We start from the raw sequence: 9,969 nt of genomic DNA on the forward strand, positions 1-9,969 counted from the left end.
TACTTTGTTTGGTTAAAAGTCAAAGTAATAAATCTTTAATCCAAATAAATGGATTTTTAACAGCAAATATTTTATTTACTTTAGAAATTAATTATGGTATGTCTGTTTATGGCATCATGATTTTACAAATGCTAGTTCTGTTCTGTTTGGTTTTTTTTTTAACTAGCCTCATGTTTTTCCTTTGTGTTGGCACATTCCCACCAAACTAAATACAGTGAGTGATAATTGTGTATCTGATCAAATAGGGCGGCTGCACAGGGTAATTGTTTGTGAAATAAATTTTAGTGGGCTTGCTATCATAGAGACTATACATCTCTCTCTAAGACTTATTATCTCTCCTAATACTAGGAAAATCCTTACTGAGCTTTATTCTGGATAATTCAGAACTAGGTTTTAATTGAATTTAGTGCATAAATTAATGGAGATTGCAATCACCTGTTACACTAGTGTGCATTCTCCTCTTCTATGACAGCGCAACGTGTCTCTCTGAATTTTCTCCTGCTCTGCTGCAATGTTTCTTTTGGTAGCCAACACTAATGCGCATCAAGACAAATTCACAAAGGGCTTGATTCCCTTCCTTGCTCCCTGTGTGCAGGAAATGAAATTGCTAGTTGCAGCAAGATCTTTTCCGAGATTGTCAGCATAAAAAAAATGAGTGGAAATACTGCAGAAAAATGTCAATGAAATATTTTGTAGGTGGGAACTAGAGGCATCCGCAGTATCTACATTCCCTGTTCATCTAGAAGGGGATGTTTTTCACAGCCTCCTGTCACTTGCAAGGGAAGGCAGGTGCTATAAGTTCCTCAGGCTCTGTACTGTGAATTGGTCAGTATTGTTGTGCATTGCTTTCAGGACCCCCTCCCCCACATTTTCTACTCTGGCTCGGATAACATGCATCTCACTCAAAATACCAGCTTTGTCCAACGATCAGTTTTCATTGCGATTATCATATCTGACCAACCTCTCTTGGCTTTTGAAATATTTATGCTAAATTTTAATGTGGCCAGTGCTTGAATGGGAGAGCAGAAATGGAAAAACCCTGGAGTCGCAGTTGGTGATCGGGGTGGAGTAGGAAGTACTTTCCTCTCTGAAACACTACTCAAAGAGCCTCCTACCGGAGCGATAGACGGCACCTTCGTGCAAGAAGTGCCATCTTTTGGATGTGCCATTAAAAATTAAGGCCCAGCAATGCCTGGTAATGAAAGATCCTGTGGCTCGTTTTGCTGAAGTATAGGGTATTCGCCCTAAAATCACAGTCAAATAACAAAATAAGGAAGAGGATGACACTCAGATACTGCAGTAATGGATATGGTATAAAACCTGAATCCACTAGAATTGATGTGAACTGAAAATGATAGAGACACCTATAACAAAAATCTGGCTAGAAAGAAATGAAGAGGATCTGACAGAGGCTAAGATATTTTAGAGACAGTGTTGGGTCATTTAGTTAGTAAAATTCTTGAGGTGCTCAGCACTTCCTTGTGTTTAACTGGGTGTCAGCTCTCTGACACCACCAGCCTCTTATCTACCCAAACAGCCTCATGTGGGTTATGCCAACCCTTTACTTTTCCCTCCAGGTTAACAGTAAGTGTACCTCAGTCTCCAAACTCCTTTGAAGTGTCATATCCAGCCTCTTCTCTACTGAGCTCTCAAAGAATTATCAGCTCAGCTGTTCCGAAATGGACAGTATACATACCAGGATGATATCTTTGTAGAACACACAGTACTCGGATATATTTGTAGTGAAAACAAGAATAAGTTTATTAAGAAAACATACATGCAAAGATTCAAGTGAGTAGGGAGTAAGATTAGTGGTAGAAAAAATGGTTAAATATCAAACAAATCAATACACATTTTCTAGAGACTATACAAGCTAACCTCCTGTCTAAAGCAATCTCATCTCACACAAATCCTTTTGCAGAGTTTCGAGCCAAGTCTGGTTATGATGAATTTTCACTGGTTTTTCATGAATGTAAATGTGCCATCTGTTTACTTCCTAGGTGCAAGATAACAGGGTGCTTTCCTTGTCCCCCCAGGTATAGTGCTGTAAACCTTTTGAAGTGCACCCCCTGATAATGCTATTTTCCCTGTGCTGTTCTTCTCTTCCTGTTGAATCTCATCCTTCATCTATGTTTTGTTCCTGCTGCTGATTGTGAACTAGACAATACTCAGTGTACATTTTAGCAGATAAAAGGATAAATATCTCTGGGTGGATAGAAAACCAGTTTTCACCTCTGCTGATTAGCACCTTGGTACAAACTGTAAGAACATCTTTCCAGTAATATATAAGTCCTTCCATAGTAACAGTGCATACATTTTATGATGATATTCATAACCAGTGTTGCACCAGCTTTCCTTTGACACCTTACCTGACACTTTTTGGTATACCTGAATCAGGATTTTCTTGTAACCTCCTTATCAGTTGACACTGAGAGGTTTGTGGGTCACATTTATCCAAGGGATTTTAATTATTCAGAGCTTTGCTAGCCATATTCTAAATGCTATAACTCTTCTGAACTCTGATGGATTTGGAAACTGAATAGGTTTGGCAAATTTCATCAGCACTAAATTCGCTTAAAATATAAAGAAAAATAAAAATTTGTTTTGTTCAATGATAAGTTGTTTAAGTAGATGCTGGGTAAGGAGAAGGAGCACAGAGCTAACCCATCACAAGGACAGCATAATTAGTTAACAGGATTGTCTAACACGTTTTTAAAATACTTGAGACTCTAAAATCTGTTGCAAGACAAATTATATGAGATGTTTAAATATTTGTACTTTATGCTTGTTAAAAAAAATAATCAGGGCTGCATCCTCCAGTGGCCTTTTTTTTTTGGTCAAATCAGCAGATTTTAATTGATAATTTTCTGCTACAGAAGCTGTAATGTGATCTCTGGTCGTGATCTGATTTGGGGGGCCATGGTGATTGGCACAATATCCAGTCACTTGCAGTAATCAAGCAAAAATGGCTTGTAAATGCTGAGCCTTCCTTCAAGGAAGGCGTGCTGGTAGTTTTAACATTTTTTCTTTTGAACCACTAAGGCCTTGTCTAACACTTGCAAGTTCAGCGCGGTGAGGGGGTCACAACGCTGCAACTTGCAGGGTGCTACCCTAAAAGTCACCAGCCGCTGCACTCCCTGTTGCCAGCGCGGTGTACACTGGGTCTGCTTCCGTGGTAGGGAGACCAGCGCTGGTGAGGCAGCGCTGGTATCAGGGTGGGACATCACCAGCTTTTTCTTGGCCTCCAGGTATTAGGACTTATCCCAGCATCAATTCTCCTTTTCAGCCCTCTCGTGGCTTAGCACTCCACTGCCCTGGGCTCAGAGCCTGGAGAGGAGGGAGAGCGGGGCTTGCCGGAGCTCCGTCCGGCGAGAGCGGGGCTTGCCGCAGCTCGGGCCGGGAGAGCGGGGCTTGCCGCAGCTCCGGACTGGGGCTCAAGTGGGGGTCCGAGCGAGCTCTGGGCTCTGAAGTGGACCCCCAGGGGCCAGGCTGTAACTTTCTGCTCCCGTAGACACCCAGGGTTTCCTCAGAGCGCTGGCTGGGTCACTCAAGTCTCCCCCAGGTGCCCCGTCCACTGGACTCATTGCAGGGGCCGGTGGCTCTGAGGTTCACTCCCGCAGCCAGGGCCGGCGGGTCCCCCAACAGCCAGTGTGACCCTAAGGGGGCTAACGCGCTGCAACCCCCACCCGCAAGCTGGGAGCACGCACCAGGCCTGTGTCTCCATCCCAGTTGGGTTCGGGTGTCTCCCCACGCTAGGGCTTGCCCGGTGCTTGGGGGCTGACAGTCCCCTCTTTTCTCAGTCGGGCAATCCACAGCCAGAGCTGCCAGGGGGCTGCAGCAGGGCTGGGGTTGGGTCCGGTGGGCAGAGTCCTCAGTGCTCCCAGTGCCCAGCAACACCTAGTGTCTGCATTCCGCCCCTGGGGGAGGCATCACTCCCAGACGGAAAGTGGAATGTTCTCAACGGTGTCTCTGAGATGGTGTGTGCCTCAGTTTCCCCTCTGTGTCGACTCGATAGCTAGGTATGCAGGATAAGGTGCAGCGACCCCTAGAGGCAGGGGTGATGGCCGACGGTCTGCAGAGAACGCCGACACTCTGTAGCCGGCAAGGGTGGTAACTGACGGGCCCCCTGCACTGTAAGATCAGGCCAGACCGTGCTGGAGAACAGACCAGTGCCCTCTGGCCTGAGGCAAGAGACAAAGCCGGGGGCAGCTTGGAAGGGGCAGTCTCCGGGGACTCGGGGGAAGGCCCCTGGGCTCTGCCCCCCCACCCCAATGCACTTTGCTGAGTGTCCTGTGTGGGTGCTAACCAGCCCCTGTCCTACCGTTTTCTGTGATCAGGGCCACTGGCTGCTCTGCTCCTGGGACTGGGTGAATTTTCTCTGGGTTTTTTCCCCGCACTGGTCTGCCTTACCCCCCTGCCAGCAGTCACTGAAAAGCCAGACAGGGAACCCAGCCTACGCCCCCCCCACCAGCCCCGTGTCAAGATGTGTTCAGACAATGGTAGATTGCAGGCAACCACTACGTGGCTGCCTAAGTCCAGCCCAAAACTCAGCACTTGTCCCAATGTTTAACCTCAACAACACCCTTCTCCAGCATCCTGTGCTTACCACCACCAACTCCCCAAACACAGTACGTTCACCCACAGCCCTGATAACTCACCGTTACCCATCAACTCAACACCCATCACAATGCAGCATTTTCATCCCCAGTGCGCAGCGGCCAGTTGCCCCAACTGCAGAGCAGGCAGTGCCCCAAGTTGCACGCAGCAGGCAGTGCAGCCCTTCAAGAGAACAATATTCAAATGTGCGTTGTAATGCTAATCCGACCCCCCTTCCTGTTTTATGTATGTATTTTTAATAAAGGATTTCTTGTCTTTTTATATTCACTGTTTATATTACAGAAACTGTAACATCTAACTACCAATTAAAAAAAAATAGGAACTGCAAATCAATTGGAAACCACTACAATGTAACTGCTTGAGCAATGCTCTTTAACTACGAGCTGGAGGGGCACACCAACATATATGTTGACTTTCAGCCTCAAAGTCTCTTTAAGGCATCCCTTATCCTTACGCACCTGTGCTGGGCCTCTCTATTAGCCCTGGCTCTCTGGCTGGGCAAATTCATGCCTCAGGCGTTGATACTCGGAGGTCACACTTTCGATCACTGAGGTTTTCACCTTTCCTTCAACAAATTATTATGCTGGGGATACAGCCACCGTTAATAAACGCTGGGATCTCTTTTCCACACGTGTAGCTTCCCGTAGAGATTCTCCATTCTCCCTTGCAAAGTCCAAAAAGCCACTCACAGTCATTCTGCACCGGCTCAGCCATTAGGTAGTTGAACCGGATCCTATATCACTGTCAAGCTTCCCTGTATACGTTTCATGTAGCACAAGGCATTAACTGATAAGCGGGCGTCTCCAAGGATCACAATGTGCATTTCGACGTCCCCAACTTTGATCTTCCGGCCTGGGAAAAAAGTCCTGCCGCAGGCTTCCTGAAACAGGCCACTGTTCGAAAGAATGCGCTGCATCATTCACCTTTCCAGGCATCCTGTGTTAAATGTCAGTTGTGAAACCCCACGGGATCACAAGCGCCTGGAGAACCCTGAGAAATACCCCTTCCGATAATTACTCGGATGCCAGTGGGGTGGTGCAGATAGGAATATGCCGTCCCATCTATTGGCCCCCAATTAGGAAACCCCATTTTGGCAACAGCCATCCACAAGTGTCCTGCACTGTTCCCGAGTCACGGTTTGTTTGCTGAACAGGATCGATTAATGGCCCTGCTATTGCAATCACCACTATTCCAACAGTCGACTTTCCTTACTCAAACTGGTGTTTGCGACGATCGGTAGCTGTCTGAGTTGCCGCTTCGACTGAATAGCCACCCGCTTTCTTCCATGACAGGGCAGCTCTCAGTTCGTAGTCGTGCGCCGCAGGGTCTGCGTGCGTCAGCACACAGTCCCAGGAAATCGGCTTTTCGCATCCTAGTTCTGCACCACTGCTCGTCATCCCAGGACTGCAGGACGATGTTGATCCCAACACTCCGTACTTGTTTCCCGAGCCCAAAGCGGGTTCCACGCTGCAGAGCACGTCCTGTTACTGCCAAACGCAATTTAGTGTCAGCCTGGTCAGCAGCACATTTCATCATCTGAGCTCTCCACTGTCACTTTGGCGATAAGGACTAGATCAACTGGCCAGACGGATGTGCTGGCAACATTCATCAGCAACATCCTCCTAAGCACTTCGGGCTCCATTTCTTCACTGAAATTCCCACGCAGCAGAATCACAATGGCACAAACGGCTGACAAGGGACAGCGATGCCAACGGGTCGTTGGTTGGAACAGGAAGCGGAATGACCCGCACCCTTCCGTCCCCTTCCCACAACCCCCAGCAGCAAATTGGGACGAGGTGCTCTGTGGGATAGCTGCCCACAATGCACCACTCACAACAGCGCTGCAACTGGTGCAAGTGTGGACACACTGCAGCGCTGGTCGCTGTCAGTGTGGACACACTGCAGCGCTGGCCGTACACAGCTGTACGACCACAGCTGTAACGGCCAGCGCTGCAAAACTGTAAGTGTAGACAAGGCCTTAGAAACTCCTTGTATGTACACTCTCTAGAGCAATTGGAAATTATTTTACCAATAGTGTGAAAATATCCAACTGCTTCAATGAAGGGTTTTTTTAATATACTTCGTAGAAGCACAATAATTATTTTGGTCATCTCATTATTCATGAAACAAACCATCTTCCAAAACAGGATTTCCTTTTGTGCATCAAAAAGTGTTTCAAAGAGCAGATGTTCTAATGGAGCTTCAAGGAAGTGAAGCTTTGGATGGCATGTGTCCAATTTCAGGAATAGACCCCCAAGCTATTGGCAACTTATACTGTCTGCTTTTCTAGATATTTAGAGTAGTTTAAGAGAATTTGAAGTGGTTAGATGCTTATGCTGCCTTAATGACATACCTTGCTTTAAGAATTTTGAAGAATCTTGAAAATTGAAAGGATTTAAGGAGCTTTCTTGTAAAAAAAAAAAAAAACCCAGGAAATTAAATGTTTTAAAAATGTGTTAATATAATAATTAAAGCCATAAAATTGCTAATGAGAATATAGGTACAGAGGTAGATGTTTGAAAGTTTTGCTAGATCAGGGCCTTATTATTCAAGGGTCAGGAAGGACAAACGATACAGTTCCTAGAAGAGCATTAATTCTGCTGTGTGTCATAACCTGTGTAATTTTATGACATGACATAACTATACAGGATGCAGCAGAGGCAACTACACAAGACAGCGGAGATGATGCAGTGGGAACCCTAACTTCTGCATTTCCTGACTGCTGGTGATGTGGAGTACAAAGCTTGCAAGTTTTACTAAAAGGTCTTTTTAGAATTTTTGTGTTTATTGGGTTTTTTTAGATAATCATTTCATTGAAAAGTTTCTCTAGCTGGGCCTAAAAGAATAAGCCTGAGTTTTAATTTTATTAAAATTTGTTAATTCTCAATTTAAAAAAACAACACCACAACTTTGTATCTCAGTGCCATTCAGACAATAGTGCTCTGGAGTTTCCCTACATTTTATTCTTTGTAGTTCTCTGTCCCTGTCTGCACCTGGAAACTGTCTCAGGCATGGAGCATTTGAACCTCAGCTGAAGAGTCAGTGGGTCTGGAAACAGATGCACACGAACTTCCCAATCAGGAAATAACAGACAGTGAGGAAAATGCAGACCCAGCATTTATCCCATTAAAGTCAGTGTTTAACTCAAAATCCATACATATTTACTTTCTGTACTGCTAGGCCCAAAGCAGATGCTTAACAATGCCCAGAGTACAGAGTCCTTAACACCTCTGATGGGAGATTCTGTCCATCGCTTTCAGGGGCTGTGGGCAGAGGCACTGTCCCTAGTTTGTGCAGCCTGAGGGGATGTTGATCTAGCTACCTGGGCTATAGGCACATTTCCCCTTGTCCCAGTTCTTTCAGCAGCAACTATGCAAATGCTTGAGTCTGCAGTAGAACTGTAGCATTTTGTGTTGGCATGATTAGAGCCGTATCCCCCCCTATGGCAGGGTGTGTGAGACTTGGGGGGAGAGGGCTGGTGTAGGAGGTGAGTGTAGGGTGTTTGGGGAGAAGAGGGTGTTTTGAGAAGGCTGTGGCTTGGAGTTGAGATGAGAGAGAGCCTGCACAGAGCCGGTGGGGTGTGTACAGTGTGTGTATAGAGGACGGAGGGGGGCAGGGGCAGGGTTGCAGGATGTGGAGAGGGGGCATGCTGTGTAGAGGAGGTTGGGGGGAGTATGGAGTGTGAGTACTGGGCTGAGGGTTGGGGGCAAGGTGGGGTGTACAATGTGTTGGGGCAGGGTGGAGGTTGTATGTGTGTCTGAGAGTGGGGTGTGTCGAGAAGCTGGGGGTGCACAGTGAGGCTGGGGGTGAGGACCCGAGGGCTGCGCAGCGAAGCCGAGGTAGCCCTGCCTGCTTGTCGTCGGGGGTGAGGGGCGTGCCAGGCCCACTCCCCTTGGCCGGTCTATGGCCGGGGAGGCGGGGCCGGCTCCGCCCTCTCCCTCCCACCCTCGCTCTAGCCCAGCCAGGTCCGCGAGCGACCGCTCGGCTCAGGCGGGAGATGCGGCTCCGGCAGCGCGGCGCCCGCGGCCATGGCACTGGGGCAGGCGCTGGCTGCCTTCGGCCATGTGCCGCCGCCGGTCTGGGCTGCGCGGGAAGCGTGCCCGCTGCTGGCGAGTGGCGGGGGGGGGGGCAGCCCCGGGGGCGGGGAGCCCCACAGGAGGGGTACGGGCGAGGGGGGAGCAGGGAGCGATGGGATGCAAGGAGCCCTTGGGGTGGGGGAGCGGGGAGCCTCAGGGAAGGGATACGGGCGGTGCAGGGAGCCCTGGAATACGGGCGAGAGGGGAGCAAGGAGCCGCAGAGGAGAGGTACCGGGAAGGGGGTGCAGGGAGCCCCACAAGAGGGGTACGGTCGAGGGGGGAGCAGGGAGCGATGGGATGCAAGGAGCCCTTGGGGTGGCGAGGGGGGAGTGGGGAGCCCCGGGATACGGGCGAGGAGGGAGCGGGGAGCCTCAGGGAAGGGATACAGGGGGGTGCAGGGAGCCCCGGGATACAGGGGAGCGGGGAGCCCCGGTAGTGGGGATTTTTCCAAGGAAAGTTAGCCTGTTCCGAGTCTAGGGCGCTGAGCGTGATGGGGACTCGCTTCCCACTGGGTGCAGGGCTGAGAGCCCAAATGTTGCCCATCGCCCTGCAGGTCTGGGGCTGAGCGGTCCAGGGCTCTGTGCCCTCGCTGCTGCAACAGCGGCAGGGCTGGGGCGGGAGGGCATAGAGCCAGCGATTTTCCTCGTTTAAGCCAAGTGGGAAGGGAAATGTCTTTGGCTACTTTGCAACTAACATCCAGAGCACGGTGTGGTCCCTGCAAGGAAGGTTCTCTGCTCCAGGGGTACAGCCAGCCTCGGTCTGGGAGTAGACAGTGATTCCTACCCCTGGGCACTGTTACCTGTAGTCATTCTCCTCAGTTATTAGGGTGTTCGCTCCTCCAGTCTCCTGAGTATCGTGCTGCTCTCCCTGTCCCTGGAGGATTTTAAATGCAGCAGACCCACTCTCCCCAGTTATGTTTGTCGTCCTCAGATTAATTTTTAAAAGACAGTGGTTTTTCTCATTTCTATCTTGCAAATTCCCCTTTTGGGATAGAACATAATACTTAATCCTGCCATGAGTGCAGGGGACTGGACTAGATGACCTCTTGAGGTCCCTTCCAGTCCTGTGATTCTATGACAGGAAGATGGATAATTTTCAGACTTTCCAGAATGTGTAAGCAATGGAAATAGCATGTTATCTTGGGATGGGACCTAGTAAACTTTTGGTCTTTATTGATATGTATCTATATTGCATTATATGTGTGTACAGGAATTGCCATACTAGATCAGAGCTGATCTTTTAGAGAAAATTGCAATAATCCCCAAAGTGGATGGGT

This window comes from Chelonoidis abingdonii, chromosome 18, assembly GCF_003597395.2.
Source record: "Chelonoidis abingdonii isolate Lonesome George chromosome 18, CheloAbing_2.0, whole genome shotgun sequence".
Lineage (NCBI taxonomy): Eukaryota > Metazoa > Chordata > Testudines > Testudinidae > Chelonoidis > Chelonoidis abingdonii.